Source organism: Scatophagus argus, chromosome 10 (assembly GCF_020382885.2).
Source record: "Scatophagus argus isolate fScaArg1 chromosome 10, fScaArg1.pri, whole genome shotgun sequence".
Taxonomy (NCBI): Eukaryota; Metazoa; Chordata; class Actinopteri; family Scatophagidae; genus Scatophagus; species Scatophagus argus.
In genome coordinates, this window is record NC_058502.1 from 20,547,450 (window position 1) to 20,569,684 (window position 22,235).

Here is a 22,235-nt window from a genome sequence, read left to right on the forward strand (position 1 = left end):
CTCCTTGAACAAACAGATGTCAGATACTTCTCTTTTCTCTCTCTCCTCGTACCTCCCCGGCTCTATCTAAGGCTGCCATTTTGGAGACAGTGATTCGTCTTCCTAAGTGAGTTTCTCTGTAAACATGGATGAAAACTTGTGAAAAAAAAAAAACAGAGAGAGAGAGAGAAAAAGAATTCCATTGTTCTGTTCTCAGCAGAAATATGCGACTGTGTGTGTGTGTGTGCGCGCGCGCGCATACACACAAGAAAATAGGCACCTGTGCGTAAACACTCACTTGCGTCGCACACCTTATGCTCCCTTTGTACTCAAAAAGAGGCTTGTTCTGAAAGTGTTTTTGTCAGAGGAAGACAAAAGACCAAAAAAAAAAAAATCAATAAGACAAGTCAATTTTCATCTAATAATGAGGCAGGACAATTAAGAAAATGAGAACAAAGACAGAAATGCAGCAGCAACAAACAAGAACAACTGGTGCATGGGTGCTAATCTTTATGTTTTCTTCTCCAGTTCCCTTTGTTGCCCCCCCGCCCCTCCACACATCTTTTCACCCCCTCCTTCTGCCCCCCATTACACACACACACACACACACACACACACACACACACACACACACATACCTTGCATCTTCCCAGTTTGTGTACAAGTGCTGTGAGGGAGATATGTGAACCTACATAGCGATGAAAAGGAATTCTTAATTGCCCAGAAATGAGCAATGTTACAAACGGCTGTGTAATGGACGCAGCCGAGGGGAAGGATTTTGTGTGTTTGTGTGTGTGTGTGTGCGTGTTTTGAGGGGTTGTCTCCGCTGGGACTCACGAGGCCTGTTTCCTGAGGTCTCTTTTAGCCCCCCTACAAATATACACACACACACACACTCCCTATATACCTCTGGCTGCTGTTACTCACTTCAAAGTTGTTAATATTCAGCTGGGAAACTGTATCCAGAGCACAGCTAAATTATTAAGCGTATGAACTTTTTAGGCAGTAAGATGAACTGATGGGCCACATCTATCCTCTTCACATGTGTGTTTGTGTGTGTGTGTGTGTGTGTGTACATACCCTCTCCTTTCTGCCCGGTGCTTGGTCTTTGGCCAAGGGCATGCATAATTGATCCTGTGCCCACTATCATTTTCTTCATGTAATTGCCCTGCTAAGATATGATGAAATCTAATGGATAATTTATTCCCCCAAAACGGATAAAGAGCTGCTAAAATGTACTCTACAGCTGTTTTTGTCTCAGTGTGGACTTGTGCGTTTTGCAGAACACTAATATCCGCAAATATGCCAGCTTTTGTGTGGTCAGTCTGGAAAAAAATGGTAACTGATATTCTTGCTGAAGGGTGAAGAAATCTCACAATTGTGCGAATGTCAACATTTACAATGACACAAGTCACTGTAAAGTACATATTTAATATATATGATCAGCAGGACAAAACTACATGAGAATACTTTGTTTTAAAGGAAATTAATAATTAAAAAAAAAAAAAATTAGTCGATGCTTTCCTGGAAAAGTAACTGACCTGTCCTTTGCTTTAAACTGTCTGAAGGTTGCTGTCTAAATGGGATGTAAAAAGAAAATAAATAAAAATCAGACATTGTAAAACACCCAAAGAGTTAAAAAGAAGGAGACTGGCAGATTTTAGCAACCTGTAGTTGAATCACACAATAATTTAATTGAATCTAAAAATTGTCCACAAAATCACAAAGCAATATTTAACACTTCATCTCACTTGCCCTCAAATGTTCGACTCAGCTTGCCCCCATACCAACAAAACGTGTATTAAAAAATAAAGATGTCTTGTTAAATAAATACTGAAGTGTGAAAGAGGCTGTAATTCCTTGAACTCCTGCCCCGTGACAAATAATCCAAGAGCAAAGCCGGTCTTTTGTGCGAGTGTGTGTGTTTTTAAGTAAAGAAGGAAAAAAAAAATGCACCTTCACCTCCTCTTTATGAAGTTCCTTCATTCTTCACTCTGTCTTTCTTCCCCTTCCTTTCTTTGTCGATCTCCCTTTTTCTTCCCTCCTGTGCTGCAGTTTTCCGTTGAAGACAGATGTGTCTCAACACGTTCTGGACTGTACTTAACACTGCTGATCTTTCACTCACACACACACACACACACACACACACATTCTATCTCCCTTAATTTAATAGAACGTAACTCCTATTTTGGTCTGCTTGATTCATGACTTTTCTGATTCTAGCTTGTTGAAAAGGTAATCTCTTAAGAAAACTGTGTGTGTGTGTGTGTGTATGGGTGCGCACGCGTGCCGCACTGAGCATCATCTGCTGACAGACAGACAGACAGACAAAGGGACATGCACATATGCACGCAGTTTATCTTTGCGGTACAAGAGAAAACACAGGCCCCAATCTGCAGTGCTGGGACAGGAGGGATGGGAGGGGGGGCAGAAAGAGGGAGAGGGAGATGAGGAGAAGAGGGCACAGGGGCACAGCACCCTAGGGGATAGGGGATGTGAGGGAGAGAGAGAGAAAGAAGGTAGAGCGAGGTAGGAGAGGCTGGGTCCTGGCGGTGGCTGTCCATTAACAGATGAACTTGGCAAACGTCCAACTGTTTGATGAGACGGGTGTCGTAGGGCTGGCAGTGTGTGTGTGTGTGTGTGTGTGTGTGTGTGTGTGAGTAGCCCCCCCGACCCCACAAACACACACACACACACACACACACACACATGATTACACATACTATCATTCGTCGCTTTGGCTCTGCATATTAACCCACTGTTAGTGTTCAGTGTGAGCTCCCATTTTTACTTACCTGCATACTTCCCTCTCTCTCTCTCTCTCTCTCTCTCTCTCTCTCACACACACACACACACTTACAGTTCAACAGAACCATTTCAGACCAGTTTGCTGGCATGGAAACTGTGCCATGGATGGTTTAAGAAGGAAAGTACAAAGAGGAAAAGCAACAAAAAAAGTTCAAACACGGCAGAAAAAGAAGAAATATTACAGCAGATTTCCACTGAAGCCCCTGACCTGCCAAACCCTTCACTTCAACAGGCTGAATATTTCACATAGAGAGAGATAGATAGAAAGACAAGGCAGGAAGTAAAATATACATATTTTTAACCTTTGTAGAGCTGCTGCTTGTGTAACCGAGTGCGAGTTGACGGCGCAGGAGCACATTTATATTTACACCAACAGCCTGGGTCAGGAGGTGCAGCGGGAAGGAAGGAGGGAGGGTCACTCACTTTCTGGAAATTTACACTGCTGAGCTGCTGCTGCTGCTTCTACTGCTGTTGCTGCTGGCTGCCCGGCAGGTTCAGCGAGTCTGATGCCTTGCTTAAGGGCACTTGTACGATAGCCGACTGTACGGTGAGAAAATGTGTACAATGAGTTGAGTTTCAACTTTGCATCTCTAGCTGTCACGACATTCTGACTGGTATTCTGATTTATTTCTAGCTGTGTACTACATTTCGCTCCAGCTCCACTGTTGTTGTTTTCCACTCGTCACTTAGGACAGGTTAGTGCCTTGCTCAAGGGTGTTTTTGCAGCATTCCTTTTTGTAGACTTGTACATTTTTTAGATTGTGTTGACAGTCGTACACAATTTCTGGTATGGCCACAAACACACTGTGCTTAACCTCTCCATAATTTTGTATGACCATATGATAAAGCATGTGGTCTTCATCTCTACTGTGTTGTGTAAGACACACTGTCTTTTACACCTGTAAGTAAGACCCAAGGTGACATGCTGTGCTGTCTTGTAAAAAAAGTGCTAGTATCTGATATCATATGTACCAAATTTATCAAAAGCAAAGTTAAAAGTAAATTATATGCATATATGTATATAGTTCAAACAAGGGGTCAGCTGATTATCAGATGTGATATTCAGCATTTTCTGATTAGCTGAATCAGTATTTTTTAACCAGAATGTTGATAAAATAGTAGCAGTGTTGGAGCAAAATGTAACATATTTTGCAGACAAGAAGTTGCAGCAGGAAATCGAAATGCTCATAAACACTTGTACCTCAAAATTGTACTTAAGCACTTAGTAAATGTACTTAGTTACATTCCATCACTGGTGACAAGTGTCGAACCTCTCTGAAGAAGAGAAGACTCTCCATTGCTTATGATAATCCTGTTGTGTAGTTAAAGGGCAGGTTCAGTGTTCATGTGCGAGCTTGAGGTGTCTGGGAATGTGACATGTGCACATACTGTACTTATGTAGAATATTTAAAAATATGCCGTGTACACACAGTACAGTACTATATGTATGTATGCATGTATGAGTGTTTTCACTCCATATGTGCTCGTGTAGACATACAGCACTTTTGCTTGGTTACTGCAGTTCTTAGATGTCACATGGTTATGTCATTTACCAAGGGTCACCGGGTGTATTCTGTACTGTATGCGTGAGTGTGTGTGCCATATGTCAGGGCAGGTGGTATGTGGACTTTTGCAGCGTAGACCCTTAGTGTACTTGCAACATGAACTGTTGCACCATGACCTGCACTTATACAGAGTGAAACACACGCAGAAAATATGGGACAGTCATCTTATGTAACAGGTCTACTGCAGCTATGGATGTGCAGTACAATAACCAGCACAGTTCATTTCTGCCTTTTTATCACTTAGAGTTTTGCCAACACATTTGATTTGCACAGTATCTACAATGTAAATGCATACCATCTTTAAGGCTGATTTTAAAACAGCATTAAAAATCATTTGGCCACGTGGGGGGTAGCTAGTGCCTCCTCCCATCAACGATATCCATTAAAATGTTTGTTGTAGGCGTGTAAAAGTTTCAGCATGCTTCTACATGAGGAGTTGGGATTGTCTAATCTTCCCAAACTGCGTCTGATCAGTCAACATATTTTAGCTTTAAATTCTCTTTCCACATTCATCGCTCACGCTCCAGGCTTCTTTTATGGGCATTTGCATTGAGGTAATTTAGAAATCACCATTATTACAAATGAGCCGAGTGTATGCATCAGGGTTTAAAATCCCTGACCACTGCTGCATCCATATTATAACAGGCACACATGCACCCCCACAGGCCTATAAATGGTGTAACTTACTGTTCCTACCTTTGGCTATATCTCTCCTCAGCCCTCCTCCTGCAGGCTGTTTGTGGCAGCGTTTGCCGCATTAAAAATGAGAGCTGCTTGGCTCGGAGCTACCATATCGGCTAACTTCTTTTCTCCCCGCGCTCTAATCTTATGTAAACATAGAAATCAGCTCCCAGCTCTCTCTGGCAGATGCAGGCCAGCAGTGATGTCCCACTGTGATACATCCCTCTAAAGCCTGGATTAAAAGTTTGGAGGCGCGGGGCGTTCAGGGGAGGGGAGTTTATGTAGAAGTTGGGGGGCAGCTGTCGTCTCTTCGGTGTATTTATACCTGAGAAAAAAGAAAGAAAGTTTGAAGCAGGGACTCAAGTTGGCTGCAGTCCAGGTGGCTTCTATGAATGTGGCCGAGAGAGAGAGAGAGAGAGAGAGTTACATTTGCTCTGGAGAAGCAAATGTTTGCATGCAGGGTTATAGAAGAGATGAGAAATCTGTATTCTCATTAAAAAGATGGTGGCAGCACTACACTTTAAAGTGTCTACTCTACCAAGAAGTCACAAGAAGAAGAGAAAAACAAGGGAGAGAGTCAAGCATCCCAAAAGAGAGACAAAGATAAAGTGGAATAAGGAGACGGAAAGAAAAAGATATCCATACCACGCTGATAGAAGCACGTTGTGATGTGACCCATGTCCAGCTCCATGTACGCATAAAAGCATCTGTCTTCAAAGACATATTTTATGTATGTGTGTGTGTGTGTGTGTGTGTGTGTGTTTATCTGCGGCTGTCTGTGTGTATCTGTGTCTGTGAATGATCTATGGTTTGTGTTTACCGTGCCATATTTCGGCCTGGCCTGCCGTCACTAGCGTATGAATGATAAATTGCGGATGTCCATCGGATTCACCCGAGCACCTGTGGTCCCTTGCTCTCCCGGCCGCATGGCAGGAGAGCAGAAATAATAAATAAAAAAATAAGCAAAGTGAGACATAAACAAAAAAGGCCTCTTAGGTACGGAACTCTTTGTCTCCGGGGCTTGTTCAAGATGCGAGGTTTATGGAGGATATTCAAAAGACACGAGCTGTCTTTTAGCTTACTTTTCGCCCCGTTTTTGTGGATCTGATTGTTACCATCATCCACCTCTGACCTTTTCGACTCAACACATCTAAAATGAAGATAACTTGAGCGGCTGTTCCACCTTAGTACAAAAGTCTGGGCAACTCAAAGGTGCGAATAAGCATTATTCGCATGAATTTGTTGCTTATTGTCTCAGTTTCTCTGAGCAGGTTTTGGTTCATAAAATATCAGAAGTTGACCTGGAGCTTAGAATTGACCTACGCATCAACTAATCTTATTAATTGACAAATTATTTATATGATAGTTATTTAAAAGCCAGATATGATGCTTAAGAAGAACCTTTCACCTTCGCTCTCTCCCTCGGCCTCCAGCCCTAATCACAGATGAAAGCTCTTGAACACTGAGTCATCACTTTATCTTTTGACTGCCTTTATCTATTGCTTATGAAGTTCTTGAACTGCAGATAGGAGAGATTTCAACTTCCTCCTGAGCCAGCAGGTTATTGTCTGACCGGTTATAGACACAGATTGAGATAACGTAATCACCAGTAGGACTTTATAATCCACATAATTCTTGTGTTTGAATTTAAAGCAGGAAAAGAGTGTGTGTTAGAGGTGGAATCACTGTCAGAGTGTGTGTAAATATTATGAACCTGATTTGAGCGAGAAACAAGTGTGTATGTAAGGCATTGTTATGGCGGAGCTGTCAGGAATGTGACCGGATCAAGTGGACTGGTTTTCCAGTCACACCAATTAATTTCTGTGTCTGCTTTGTCATTCATGCACAAGAACGCTCACACACACGTTTTTCGCCGAAACTGAATTTAAGCATCACATTTTTTCCCCTCCGTGCCCTTCATCTGGAACTCTGGGCTGTTTTCTGTTGGAACCCTTGACTGCCTGCATGTGGAAATGGTTTACATGTGTGTGTATTTGTGTGTTTTTTAATGAAGCATCTGCAGTGTACAGTGATGTGTGAGTTTTGTTGTGCAGAAAGAACTTGACAGCTCTGTTTCTGCCCTTTTAACACATGCCCCGTGTGTGTGTGTGTGTGTGTTTGACATCGCACATGGCTGCATTCAGTTGACCACAGAGGCCTCCAGACTTCTTGCCTTCTCCTCCTTCACCTTCTGGTTTCTGTCTCCATTTCTCCTTATTTGATGTTTTTGTCTCCCTCTATGTCCCTCCCCAGCCCTCTCCCCTCCCCCCCTGTTTGTGTTTTCTCGGCCTGCTTGTCTCAGTAACAGTAAATACCCTTGCTACCTGACACAGATCCACCTTTCTACTTGACCGCGCACACAGAGAAGGGCAGCTGTGTGCATGTGTGAATGTGTGTGTGTGTGTGTGTGCGTTTTAGAGCGAAACTGTGTATTCTCCTGTGACCCTCTGCCCTCTGGTTTAAAGGACTGAGTGAACACACACACGCACAGACTCTCTCCCCCAAGCAGCCCCCTTCTCTGAGGTAAAACACAGGTTTAATCTTTGACACTGTGTCCAAACTGGCCTCTTTGCAGGTGAGGAGAACCTCCTGGGGAGTGTGTGTGTGTGTGTGTGTGTGTATGTGTGTGTCTGTGAGAAGCTGCTATTCGGCCTGACCTAAATGTGGAGGACAATAGCCTGGAGGCTGTGTGTGTGTTGTACAGTATATGTTGCTGCCTCTGTGTGTTTGCGTGTTCCCGTTTTTCTGCCTGCACATCTTCGGCCTCGATTGTTTCTTTAGCTGCTGACACAACATGTGTCAGGTTCTACCTTTTTAATCGGCCTTCTGAAAATGTAGATGGTGTCAGATACTCAGACAGTCATTCCCTGTTTAAGTCAGTCCATCAACAGCTATTGTGTCCTGCCTTAAAGGGTCAGTTCACCCGAATTACAAGAAAAGAACAACAGTTTCTCACTTCTGTGTCACAATATCCAACTGTGCAGATCGTTTTAGTTTCAATTGTTTAGGCAGCAGACATAATCCAGATTCAGGTCAACTTGAATGCATTTTCAACCCCTGTTTAAACATTTTATAATCCCTTGTTGTCATTGTACATACAGGCTTAAGTCTGTTCGATATGCTTCAGTGCTATACGCAGAATTACTTTACATAAGTACCAAATAAAGTTCGATTCATTTTCAGTTCTCCTCACACACTCACTGTGTTACGCCCACACACTGCACTCTAGTTGTCACTGTCTGTTAAGTCCTGTCTTCTTGCTGTTTGTCAGACAAATGTATTAATTCAGTTAGCATCCCTGTCTGCAAACCAGGCTGAGAGGAGGTTAACCCTTTTTCACATTGGCTGTTAACTTTTCCAAAGTTAATGATTCCCACTTTGACATTCTGCTCATCAGTATAAGTGGCTAGTGTATTTCGGGTCGGAAAAAGAACAGCACAGGGCTGGGCATTAATACTAGTCAGAAAAGTTTGTGTTACAGGGCTTTAAAGTCAAACTCAGAATCTCACATGTTATACGATCATCTGTTGGACCGCCACAGGCTGGTGCCGACTCATTCCAAGGTGGAAAATCAGTCCTGCAGGCCAAATCTTTGCTATAATAGACACCTAGAAATGGTATTTTGTGCCCCTGGCTTCTATAAAATCCCAGAATTCCTGTTTCTATTGCAGCGTGCTCTGTTGATGGTGATGTTTCAAATGGAGATATTGACCTTTTAGGAATATTTACCATGTAATGCAATTATACCACTAATGGATTTGGCCCACTGATCTTTTTATGCACTGTGTCAGCGGGCCAGTAAAACATTGCTGGCTTTATTACAACACAGACACACACACTGTGCAGACCAGTTGGGCCCTGTGCTCATTTGCGTGTGTATGTTCAACATCTATAATCCTCCCTCCCTTGTGCAATCACACACAGGCTCAAACGCACATGCATGCATGCACACATAGCCCCACACACACACGCACACACACGCGAGCACACCAGACCCCTTGCGAGTGTGTGTCTGCCAAGTTGGACGGCAGGCTGCCAGCAAAAAAGGGGGCTGTGATTGGGGTGAGGGCTCATCTGCTGGGGTTAGCCAGCTAAAGCCACACACGCACACATGCACGCGCGCACACACACAAACACTGACCCAGTGCCCACTAAGATTAACAGGGTTAATTAGCTCAACATTGCCCCCAACCCTGCTAGAGCAGAAGGGCGACGGTCTCAGGCCGGGGTTTCAGGAGTGCTAGCTGTTGGTGTGTGGAATGCTAATCTTTTTAGCCACTGGGGTCAAACTGGTACTGCGATGGAGCCTGCTAGTGCTAATGAGCTACATATAGAATACACTTTCAGGTTCCGAAAATGCAGTGTAATATAAGGATAGTTAGAGCCAGTATCATGGCTGACTGTAACAGATAGAATGTAATTAAAACGACAGTCTTCAGTGTCAGTGAAAGAGGGTAAATGAATATCTTATTTATTCTTATTTAATAATCTTTATATGGGCTTGGTCACAACGCACAGTGATTTCTTTAATGTTTATTACCTCAAAGGTCAGGAAAGTTTCTATAGTTCAATATGATGTTGTCTGTTAATTTTCTTGTATATTTTTGTCAAATAAATTAACGTGACAAAAAAAATATTGTCATCTGATTTCCAATGAAGCTTACTGTTTACTGTAGGGCACTGCACTGATTTCATACACATTAAGGTCAGGGTACAGTATTACTAAGCTTGTGGAAACAGCTGTATAATGCTTTCTGTCTGTGGCTCTGGAGAAGATAACCCCCAGTGATGTCATCGGGGTTACCTTGAGTGAGGTTTGAGGCAGAAAGCTGGGAAAAATGTAGGAAACTATTAAGTTGCATTATGGGAATTGTAGGATCAAGTTTTTCTCACTCACTTGACCCATACTAGGGACTAAAAGTCATAACATTTTAGGCTCAGCTGTTTCAATAATTACTATCAACTTGTATTAATGATCTCTTTAAGTCAAGGAAATCCAGTACTTTTTTTTCTGAGGCATTAGGAGTACACCCAACTAAATCACATTTTCACTTCAACTTGTCAAATTAAGACCAGCGACAGGCCTGACTGCAAACACCTGTCCCACCAGCTAGTATCACACATACTGGTCAGTTCTTCTTTCGCACATTTCTTTCATATTCACACACACACACACATCTGGCTACAGGCCTGACAAAAACGGGTAGTGAAAAACGTGAATGGCTACTGAGGCGAAACGTGTCTGTCTGCGATGGGATTGATTTTAGTAAGATTTGTGTGTGAATGAGTGTGTCTGTGCATACATGTGAGTCATAGTGGTTTGTGTTGTGCGCTCTGGTCTCGTCTAGTCTAAATATACCAGTGGACCATGAGAAAGTTTTTCTGTTTCTTTTTTCTGCGGCCACCGGCCTTCTGACACATATTACCGCTTTGCCTTTCACTTCTGATATTACACCATTTGTGAGCAGAAAAAGATTTAAATAGGAGCCATTTTAAGGCCAGAAACTGCATTTAGAGAGCTGTGATGGCCGTCAGGGGTTTTGGTGAGATATGTGAGATTATGCTGCTGCCTTGTTGAGACCTTGAGGCATTTTTAATGGAGAGAAGAGGAAGAAAGGAGGTGGTGGGAGGTTTTACATAAACCCTTATCAGCTGGGTAGAGAGGGACAGTTTAGGAAAGGACGACGGGGAAGAAGAGAGCGATATGCAGACACACACAGAGACAAAGAGGAAGGGCAGATGGTGAAGAGAGACGGTGCAATGTGTGAAAAGCAACAGTTAGCCCATGTCTTCTCTGTGTGCCAGTCTGGCCTAAATATGGCATGCCTTTGACACTTTCTCCCCTCACACACACACGCACGCACACACACACACACTGCAAAAAAAAAATTACTCAACTACAAATCAGTAACACAAGCTGTGGACTGAGATTGTCCCTGGTTGTTGCTTTTTGTTGTTGTTGTTGTTTTTCTTAAAGATATTTTAACATAAGAGCTGTTAGCACAAGACTGTAATCATATTCTGACGTCTCATCAGCCTTTTATTTCTGTACTGCCTTACAACAGTAACTGTAGGTCCCTTCCGTGACACTACTGACTGCATGAGTAAAGTCTGACCAGTGACAGTGTTATTATCGGCCAGCTACAGTAATGACCAAAGAAAGTCTTTCTTCTCAGAGTTTGTTTACATTCATTATAAATGTATATAGCATTTACTAGCTTTGTAAAACAAGTTAGCAAACTTATTGAGGTTGTGATACTCACAGGCTAATTTTTTTTTAAACAAATGACAGTAGATAAACAATTTTATACATATCCATGCCATACTTTTTTTAAATTCTTTCAATAAAGCAACAAAACAAACAAAACAAAACAAAACAAACAAACAAACAAACAAGCAAACAAACAAAAACACAAAGGCAGGACTCAGTGTGGTTAGTTTTTCTCCCTGCACCACTTGAGATAAGTGTCCAGGATATGTTCCTTCAACCCGTATGACCCTGACAGACAGCACCAAACTTAATCTCACACACACACACACACACACACACACATGCACGTCTTCGTCCCCTCTGGCTCTTCCTCCTCCTATAGGTAGTCGTATAGGGAGGTAAGAAGGGGCGGTTGGGACACAGTTTTTGGCAGCAGTTAGTAGGCAATATACAGTATATATGCACACACAGACACACAGACACACACACATACACACACATGTATGCAGAGCTATGTTTCAACTTGATTTACAGGGCTCAGCTGCAGGGAATAGGAGAAAGAGAGGGGGAGGGGGGGGGCATAGACAGACGCAGACAGACAGAGAGAGGGACATGGGGGAGTATGGCTTACAGGTAGCAGGTCTGGGAAAAGAAGATGTATAGCGATTGTATAACAGTTTTAAACAGAAGTGGTGCAAGATTTTATGGGGTCTTGGAGTGGCTGCCCTGTTGGGAAAAGTGTAGTTTGTGGTTAGGAAATATTCATTTGTGTACCTGACACTCCATATATATGTCATATACAAAATAGATGTGGGTTGCTTAAAAGGTGGACAAAGCTTAAGGTTCAACTAAAGGATCAGCTTACCCAAATAACAAATTACTTTCTCTCTTTCTTTCTTTTAATTGTGTCCATTCCTGTGATGCATTGCAGACACTGGTGCCTTTCATCACTTAATCAATAAGTTGACCTAACCAACTTTATTGCCACAGGAGCACATTGATATTGGACATTGTTTTATGATGACCAGAGCCAATCTTCTATGTTATCTGCCCATGGCGACTATAGCAGTAATAAAAGACAACATTAACTGTCAGATTGTGATGGAATGCAAACTGTCTGTGGCCTTAAAGTAAGATACACCCATCCACTGCCACACATTACTTTCTGCTGAAACAACAATGACAATTACACCAAAAAATGTTGGCTACCTTTCATAAAGCAGCCTCACATACCCCTTTTTAATTAATATCCTGCACTTCCACCTTTGTTTAGCACTTTGTCATCGCATATGTTTGCTTTATCCATATGTAGCTGTGTAGTGTGAACAAGCAAGCTGATGCGTGACTTTGGCCAGCAACAAGACTGAAAGTGTTGCTGAAAATAACACCTGGTGTGTAAATGATTCACACACTTACAATGTGAGTAAGCACTTTTAGTGGACGTAACTTGCTGTGAGTTGCCCCAAAGGATTACGTTGCAGCCATGGCTGCTTTGTCTGCCAGTTGAGGCGATCAAGTGGACAAGGAGATTTTTACCCTCCAAAGTATGTAAACGTAGGACTCAGGTTGAAAACGTACTCGTCCTTCTTATTGCACAACTAATAAAATTAATTTGAGCGCAGAAAAATCGTTATGAAGTTACAGACAGTTAAAAGCAAGAAAAGAAGTGACACAGGTCATTTCATGTGACAACTTATGGTAATAAAATATTTTTTATCACGTGGCCGCTCCCAGGTTCTGCACGATTTAAACCAATGAACTCTGGCTGGGTGAACTTCTCATCAGGAAGCACTTTTTAAATTTTGCCTACCAGCTGTTATGAAAATGATGGCCTGGGTTGTTAAGACCTAATGAGGAGGAGAAGGGTATCTTACCTTAAACGTGAGGATTGTGTGTGTGTGTGTGTGTCCAGGCCCTGAAGGTGTCTGAATTCGTACTCTTATTCTTTTCGTCTTTTAATCATGAGGACACAAAAACCCTGAACATGGTGTTGATGCAAAATAAGGTTCAGTCAGGTACGTGTGTGTCTGTGTGTGTGTGCAGGTATTCGTTCTACGTTGTGATGTTTATGTTTTGTCTTTCTCTTGCCCTTTTCTGTTCTGAAGGAGACAGAGACAAAATTGTGAAAGAAAAAAAAAAGAAAAAAAAAACAAGGGGAGGAGGTAAGTGAAGAGGAGGGAAGGAGCTGGTAATAAACAGGTATGCCAAGTATACCATCTCCTTCTAGGAAAAAGTTGCGTCAGTGCTTATCCGGCTCTAAATCGTGTCTGAACCTGACCTGACGTGATTCCCAACCCTCTCCACTCGCAGGGATTGGACCCTGTTTATCCTGGAACCGGGGCTATTTTCTCCCCGTCAGGAGCCTCTATAGTCTCACTGCCTTTATTCAAATCTCAGAGTTTAAAATGAAGAGAAGAGATCAGGAGAGGGTTGAAAGTTTCAGTTTTATCTGACATTAACAACTGTGGCTCACAATCCAAATGATAGTGTTTCAGCAAGAAACAAACACCCAGTACTGGTACAGAGAATTTGGAAAGAATGTCCAGAAAACCTGTGAAAGAGACGAACGTTTCGTCCAAAACAAGGTTCAGAATGACTCATTTTGTCCAGTGCAGGTGTATACGGACATCAGCAGCATTTGGAAGGGATTTAATCCTAAAGGGGGAGTTTAATATTGCACATGCTGATTGCTGAGTGACTTTAATCCCATCCAAGGAAGACACATTTGATTTTTCACTCTGTAATAGTGGAAGCCCATGCTTAGCATATACGTATACTGTTTTGCACTTTGTTGCGCTTGTTCATCCTTCCATACAGTAATTTAAGACACCTTCCATTTGACTTAGTTGTTCTATTATTGAGCTTTATCAGCTGAGTGAACAATTTTAGAGTACGATCAGAGTTTTATGATGACAAGAAATATAAATGATAAATGCTGTATTGAAAGACAAATGGTACAAATTACCAACATAGAGATAGGGAGTGTGAATGGAAAAAAGCACCAACTCCATATAAATCAGAAGGAATAGGAGCTACCATCAGTGGACCGAATTTGAGCTTTATGATAACAGTGCATGGTAATAATAGTGTCCAGGAGTGGGAGAGTATTATTCAGTAGTGTGTCATATCAGTGTACTTCTGGAGGTGCTTCTGTGTTCATCCAGAAAGTAGAAAAACCAACATGACAGATGCCAGGTTGTCAGCACCAACACACTAAAAAGAAAACCATTACCAGGACAAGATCCCAGCCAGAGTCGACTCGGGTCGCCGTTCCAAGAAATCAGGGTGCTCGTGCCCTGCTAACGCTAATCTCATCTCACCTGGGCTGTAAATCCCCCCAAAACATTTGAGGATTAAGATTAGGTGTTAGAAATAAGTCAATGAATTTTAAAAAGTCACTGGATATCAACAGCGCCTGCCACACGTGATACCACAGCCCACAAATGAATGTCCCACTTTAAAAAAGCGTTGTCTTAAAGAGACTTCCCTCTGCATACTCCTCACTTTGACAGAGAACAACATGTGGACACTCCTCTACCTTTATCTCAGGGGGGGAAGGATGGTTTCTCAATTATCCTTGTTTGGCTATCCCCTTCCGACCTGTGGCTGTATTTACGCGAACGCCCATTTTATCCATGGCTTTTAATGGCATATAAAAAAATCACTTCCCCATCAAAATGCCCTCTCCTAATAGCTTTTCAGAGTTGTTTGGGAGCTGTTTGGGTTTGGTCATTAGTGGACCATGAGTGTGTGTGTGTGTGTGCTTATGTGTGTGTGGTGTTTTGGACCCGGCTGAGAGGCGCTACTAGGTTGTCCTAGGTGGGGTAAGGGTTTGGGGGGGGGCATCCAGGCTGTGTCTATGAGGGTGGGGTTTGTTAGGGTTTGGGAGTGTGTGTGGTGTAGCACTTAAGCCATACTGGGCCTGATGGGAATGCCAGGCCCCCACACCACTTTCCAAATCACTAATGGAGCATCTTTGGATTCACACATAAAGGCACACACACACACACATGCACACACACACACACACACACACACACACACACACACACACACCTTGTCACATATATATAAATGCTCAGACATCTGAGTTTATATTAATTTCTGTAAATACAGAGGAGGTGTAGTTCATAAATACTCCCAAAGAAAAGAATAAAGAAGTGAACGCATTGTGTCTCTACCCACCACCTTCTCTTTTTCCCCCTCTGTTGCTTTTCACACTTCTCAATTATTTACTGGCCTTTTTGTCGTCTGCTGGTGGCCAGGCCCCAGGCATATGTCACTGTGTGTTTGTGTGCGTGTATGCAGAAATGAATATCGCTTCACACACAAACAGAGGTGGATTTCACATCCATCACAGGTCTTTTATCGTTCAGAGATGTCATCTATACCATATGCTCATGCAGGTGTTGACCAGTCACAGGCCCACAGGTAACACACTGAGGAGGCAGTGTGCTGACACTTTCCATGTTACTCTTTTCTACTACTTCTTCTACAATTTGTTGGGTTATTTTACTGCATAGCACTGAAAAAAAAATATGTAGAAAAAGGTTATGGCATTTGACTTCAGAGCACAAGCTTTCCTTTTCTCATTACTTATTACTGTATTTATCTGAAAAAAAGAGAAAGAAATATCATTTTATAAAGGTGGAAAAAACAAGCTGCACAAATTAAAACTCTTGAAGTGAGTTTTTGCTACCTGAGGATGATTCGAACTCCAGAAACACTAACCTCTTGCTGTCTTTGTATTTCACTGGTGGCTTCACACAAACCAGAAATCTCTCTCCATCATCTGACTTTGGTTCCACCTCCTGCACACCTTGTTTCTCTTGGAAAACGAAAGATTTCCTTTGGCGATGAGTCGAGGGAAGGGGGTGAGGGGGGCTGTGGGGTGGGGGTGCACCGGCGTCACAGTCTCCCTGCACACTAGGATGAACTTAAAGAAGCAGGTAAACTGCTGCTCACTCCGTATTAACACAGCCATATATCCAGCCTGTCTCTCTGGCCTTCTTCCCTCCATTTCTCTGTTTCTACCTCTCTCTCTCTTTTCTTTCGGCCTGTAGAAAACGTCTGGGGGATCGATAGGGCTCTTGGACTGTAGTGACTGCAGCTCTAATGAATCAAGCCTATGTGTTTGTTAAGTAGACAAGGTTGTGAAGGAGCGCTGGAGGGGAGTTCGTCTTCATGCTTTATCTCTCTGCAGCACTGCAATCGCTGCTTGTTATTGTAGGTAACAGAGCAGTCACCACATCTGGGGCATGTAATATTTAGCTTCTCACATAAGTATGATTTCACCTCTTTTGCCTTTTGATTTGTGGAAACAACTAGAAATAGTGTTCAAGTGTGCCTTTTAAACTGCAAACTGCAGTATGGTATGTTAGCATATCGCACTGCTATCTTAAAGCTCTCAGTTTTTGTCATTTCCACCAGTCGAGAAGCAGTTTTTCGCCTGAATTTGAAAATAGCCAGACTATATAATTATTTATTATGCCTGCCAAAAATTGCTGCTGCGCCTGAGTCCATTCTGAAATCCTCCTGTGAACTGTGCACTAAAATCAAATGCCTGAAAAACCTCCCAAATACACACGAGACCCCCTTGAAGTTGAAGCCTTGTCTAAAAAGAAAGACAAGAAAAATCTTGAATTCTCGCGTTTTTGTTGCAGTTTAAACCGTATCTCTCCAAGGTCGGACAGTGAGACTGTGGGAGGCTGTTTGTGTTAAAAGCAGGATGCCTTGTATTTCCTCTCCTTCCTCCTCCTCCTCCCCCCCCCCTTTCTCTCCTTCACCACAAACAAGAGCTATCTAAAAAAAAAAAGGCTTTTTATCGCTGATGGCTAATAGTCATAAATTTGTATTAAATATGTCCTCTATCGATTGGCCTTGTCGGATGAATACAATTAAAGAGACGGCACTGAGTGCTTCCCACCTGGGAGGGGAAGAAGGAGGGATTAAAAGAGAGGAGGGAGGGAAGAATAGTGGGAGGAAATCAAGGAGGGAGAGTGGGAGGGAGGGAGGGAGGGATGGAGAGAAAGAATAGACAGGCGAAAGGATTTTTGGCAGCAGCTTGGCTTCTTTGGTCGAGTCGCAGCTTGTCCACACATTGTGTGTGTATGTGTGTGTGTGTGTGTGTGTGTGTATATGTGTGTGTGTGTGTGTGTATACGTGTGTGTGTGTGGGCGTGCAGTTAGGTTGTGTGTGTCTGTTTGTGTTTTAATGATTCATCTTCTCTCATCATGGTCTTCTTCATTCCTCATCCCCCTCCATGGTTCCCCCTCTCCTCTCCTTCTCCTTTCTGTTTCATCGGGAAGAAAAGAGGCAGTGAAAGAGATGAAGACAGAGACAAAGATGGAATGTGGAAAAGAAAGAGAGGGATTGAGCAGCAGAAAGGAGAAAAAGGAGACAGAGAGAGAGGACAGCCACCTGTATGCAATGTTGATGGACAGATGGAGGGATGAAACCAACTGGGCGGAGGAGGGATTAGATGAGGAGAGGAAGCAAAGAGCTGTGTGTGTGTGTGTGTGTGTGTGTGTGTGTGTGTGTATGTGTGTATGTGTGGGCCTCTGGCCAGCTGAGGTGTTTGCTTGGCTCAGAGTGATCTCCCACTGTGGTCACCGCAAGACACACACACACAGATGACTGAATTGTCCTCCTTGGCAGCTGTTGCAGGTCCCTGCAGATCAGTCAATACCAGATTGGCTTTGTGTATAAGTGTGTGTTTGTGTGTGTGTGTGTGTGGGTGCGTGTGTCTTCAGTGACCACCATCCTCTTGCTTGTAACAATAAGAAAAGCTGCTTCCTGTCAGTGTGTGCTCTTGTCTCATAAGGGATTTGAGATGTGTGTGTGTGTTTCGGTGAACCTGAATCTGAACCAAAGTTATTTTATCATGATGGTTTCTGTGGCCTGGAGTTGTTTTTAAAAGCAGAGAGTAATAAAGCCCAGTGTATGTCGAGGTTTATCTGCCCACTTCCAGTCACCACTGAGGAGAGTAACAATCCTAAAAGCTACCGATTTGAGTGATAGTGATGATGATTTGGTGCACTGTGATCAGTTTGGGGGTACGATGCTAAAGATATAATTGTTCATGCACTAGACACCTCCAGTGCCAACTGGACCGAGTCCTAAAATAATCAAGCATTCAGGCTGAACAACACTGAGTTCAGAGACTGATGAGATGATCCAGGAGGGCCAGCCTGAGTGATAGATCCATAGCTGTGAAGGCATGTCAGACACCAAAACATTCATGTTATAAACTAATCTGCCCCGAATGTGCGCTTGCATGTGTTTGATCAACACAGCTCATTACATGGCATCGCTTGGCTTCGTAGCAAAATTTGATCTGGACGGTGTTTTTGCCAGACGACCTTACGTTTCTTTGCCAGAGATCTGCTACTCATTGATCTTCTAAAATAAACTTGTTGTCAAGAGGAACACCTGGACAGTCGTTTATGAACTTCAAGCAAAGGATGCAGCATGTTATCAAGAAGGCGAACTGATGAGATGAGTCCTGCAGTGAGGGCAGCTTCAAAACCAAACTGAAATGACCACACGAAGACTGATTAAGAGTCACCAATCTGCAACAGATTAGGAGCTGAAAGAAAGTCGCTGGGTTTTGAGTCATTCAGCATTGTGTGTGTGTGTGTCCTCTTAAAAAGTTTCCTCCTAAAAACCCCATTCTCTGGCTGTCCGTCTGTTTGTCTCTCAGCTCACATAAGTGTTGTAATTTGGATGCTCTGTAATTTCACCATGGTGGTTTAGGGTTAAGTGGAGGCTGTCCCCGCCATCATTAGTACTGGTCTTCCAAATGTACATGCACACTCACTCATACACGCATTCATACACACACACACACACACACACTGTATCATTGCTACAGTGTGCTTGGATGCTTCTACAAAGCCCGGTCCATTTAATTACATTTATAAACACAGTTTAAGGGCCCTGCCTGTGTCATTAGAACAGACTTTACGAGATACATTACCCTGTGTGTGTGTGTGTGTGTGTGTGAGGGAGAGTGAGAGAGTGGGCCTGTGTTTGTGTGTGACAAAGAAAAAGAAAAGGAAACTTTGTCACAAAGCGGGCATAATGGGTGGTTGGATGGACACACACACACACACACACACACACACACACACACAAGTAGATTACTGGTGAGAGAGTTGCAGATAGCACAGTCTGTAGCCCAGCAGGGGCTCCAAACACAGAGACAGAAGGTATTGATATATGACACAACAACACACACACACACACACACGCACACATAGGACAGACGGTATTGATATTTTTGCTCATCAGTCTAGTGTGTATGGCTGTTCAGCAGGACCACACAGATATGCACACATTTTCACGCACTTCCATGCACACACACACAGCATGTAATCAGACAGGCTCAATAATCCATTGTTGTTTTTGGTAATTCAAATGCGTTCGTAGTTCTTTCTTCCTTTAAAATACCAGATTATTATTGTCAGGCCTGGAGGTTCCTATTTGCAAAAGTTGTTTGGAACTATTTTAACTTCAACTATGGGTTTTACCAGCGACTATATGTTTGCTTTTCACCTTGATGTTCAGCATCTATAAATCCCTTTTTTGTTACAAGAAAAACTTTTTCAGTTTTCAATCATTATGTTTAAGTGCATAGTTGTATTCTGCTTATGATCAAGATATCTGAATATCATGTTTATTTTTTTAAGCATTTAGGTAAGCCATTATCCTGCTTTTGATAAATCCAAACATACCTGAAATAATTAAGGGATAATCTGGCATGGAAATACGTTCTTTGAGTAATGCAGGAACATGTTGGATTTAAGTCACAAAGTTGATGATGACAGTAAACCATACAATGATGACAAATCTATATATATATATATATATATATATATATTTGTCAAGACAGGTCCAGAAACATGAGTACATCATACAGACTATAATAATGACTATAATGTATAAACTACTGTAGAAGATTGAAGATCTCATGTGTTTCAAATAGTCACAATGGCAGATCAAAAGAAATGCTGTCATAGACTTGCTGCATCATATTGCTTATCTGATCTCTCTCCAGCAACTGTGTGTCTGTTGGGTATCTTTGTAGTCTTGAAGCAATGATATGTACAATTGTAGATATTGATGCATAAGTTGGATAGTCTCCCCTTGAAAGCGTTCTTACAGTCGCACTTGGTTTAACACACGAAATGTGATGGTCAAATCAAGCTATGGTTGTGCCTGTCACAACAGGTTAACTCCATCTACTTAGTATGCAAAATGTTGCAATGTGATTGATTCAGCACATGGTAAAATTGCATTTCCATTTCTTGTTGCAGTTGCAAGTTTTTTGTTATAGATATAGTGTTCTTCCTTTGACAAACAGTTCAGAATGCAGTGTGAATGCAGGACACAAAATACTGATCCCTGCTCCTTATTCGCATAGTGTAAGGTTGTTTCTGTATCTTGCCCACTACTTTTATGATTACACAACCTTATTGGCATACTTTTTTTTGTATGAGGAAGTTGCTTTGATCTAGCCAGTGACTTGTAACCAGTAATAGAGCCTGATTTCCTTCCAAGCAGAGCACTGCCTTTTTGAGAAATTGCAGTCATGTTGTCATTTGACTGCGTCGTTCCCTTCAGTGAGCGGACGGGACACCAGCTGCCACTGTTTGCATTCCAATTGTTTGCTGTCCAGTTAGCAAGGGAGCTTGAACATAGAGTGGAGAGTAATTGGGGGAGAGGAGGATATAGTGCAAATCCCTCGTATCTGGACCACACTGGAAGTTCTTGTAGAATTTATCCCAGTACATTGGTATGACAGTTTATGATGCCAAAATCGCAGTTACAGGAATTTTGTGATAATTTAATAGGATGCCACTCAAGTATGCAACAATGTTCTCAGTTTTGTTGGTATCTCTGATTTTATAACAGTCTTGTTTTTGAACTTTACCAACATGCATTTTTGAGTTTAACCAAAAGTGCTTTGAAATGGTTTCATATATATGCCCGAGGGTCACTGAATCGTCCCAACTCAAACAAGAACACACAGTTCTGAAATTAAAGCATGAAAAGAGCCATAATTAGGGTAGCAAGATTTTCACATGACAACAATGATTTGGTTTTAGTGCTTTGGGCATTATAACTGAGTGTTGGGATAGAAGCAGAAAGCCACAACTGTTGCACTTAAGTGGGTGATGATGGAGGGAGGACAGTGGGGGAGATGGCAGGATTATGACAGTGGCGTCAGTAATGTCCATGTCCTGCAGAAACCATTTGAAAGTCATTTTCACTGGTATGGTTTGCTCCCAGAGTCATAACAGAGTTTTTATATGAGTAGGGCAGTTACAGTACAGATGCATGGTGGGAGACATGAGATATGAGTATTTAAATGTTGATAGGGAAGGTGAGGGTGAAACAGACAAGAACAGAACACATTATCACACAATGAATATATTCATATTGTTTTACCCTTTGTCCCCTCATACTCCTGGCAATCGGCCTTATTTTATAGAATTATTACAAGCATTTTTGTGCAATTTCATTTTAACTGGGCCAGTAAAGAAAAAAAACAAAACAAAACAATACATTTGGCCTTTATTCACCGTGCTTTGTATTCCACAGTGAAATTAATACTGATATTTCAAACAAGGCTATGATACTGCAGTCCAGTTTCTGTTACCTTAAACTAATTATGATTCCTCTAGTGCTGCTGCTAGCTCCTATTTTAGCCATAAAAATGCTTGAAATTCCCTTTATTTCTCTCTCTACAGAGAGGTCAGAGGTCAGGTTAATGCACAGAAAATGTGCACCAAAGTTGGTCAACACTATGTATTGTTTGCTCAAGCATCCACTGTTAGTTTCAGGAAAGTTTCTTAAACCTGTAATGGTGCTTGTTGAATACATTTATCTGATATATGCGGCAATAAATATGCAACAACATTCCTTCAAAGAGTATAGCACATGTGCACTGTAAAAGAAGACTATATTCTAGTGAAATGTCCATGTAC

At 42.2% G+C, this 22,235-nt stretch overlaps 1 protein-coding gene and 1 long non-coding RNA gene across 3 annotated transcripts in view; one reads left to right on the forward strand and one right to left on the reverse strand.

The window, feature by feature from the left end:
- Window positions 1–1,992, reverse strand: part of LOC124065834 — a 5,241-nt gene extending 3,249 nt beyond the window's left edge. Inside the window, exon 1 of the long non-coding RNA XR_006844500.1 lies at window positions 1,936–1,992. This is a non-coding gene — a long non-coding RNA (uncharacterized LOC124065834). The remainder of the gene's footprint in view (window positions 1–1,935) is intronic.
- Window positions 1–22,235, forward strand: part of bcl11aa (BAF chromatin remodeling complex subunit BCL11A a) — a 48,351-nt gene that overhangs the window by 13,950 nt on the left and 12,166 nt on the right. The window lies entirely within an intron of this gene.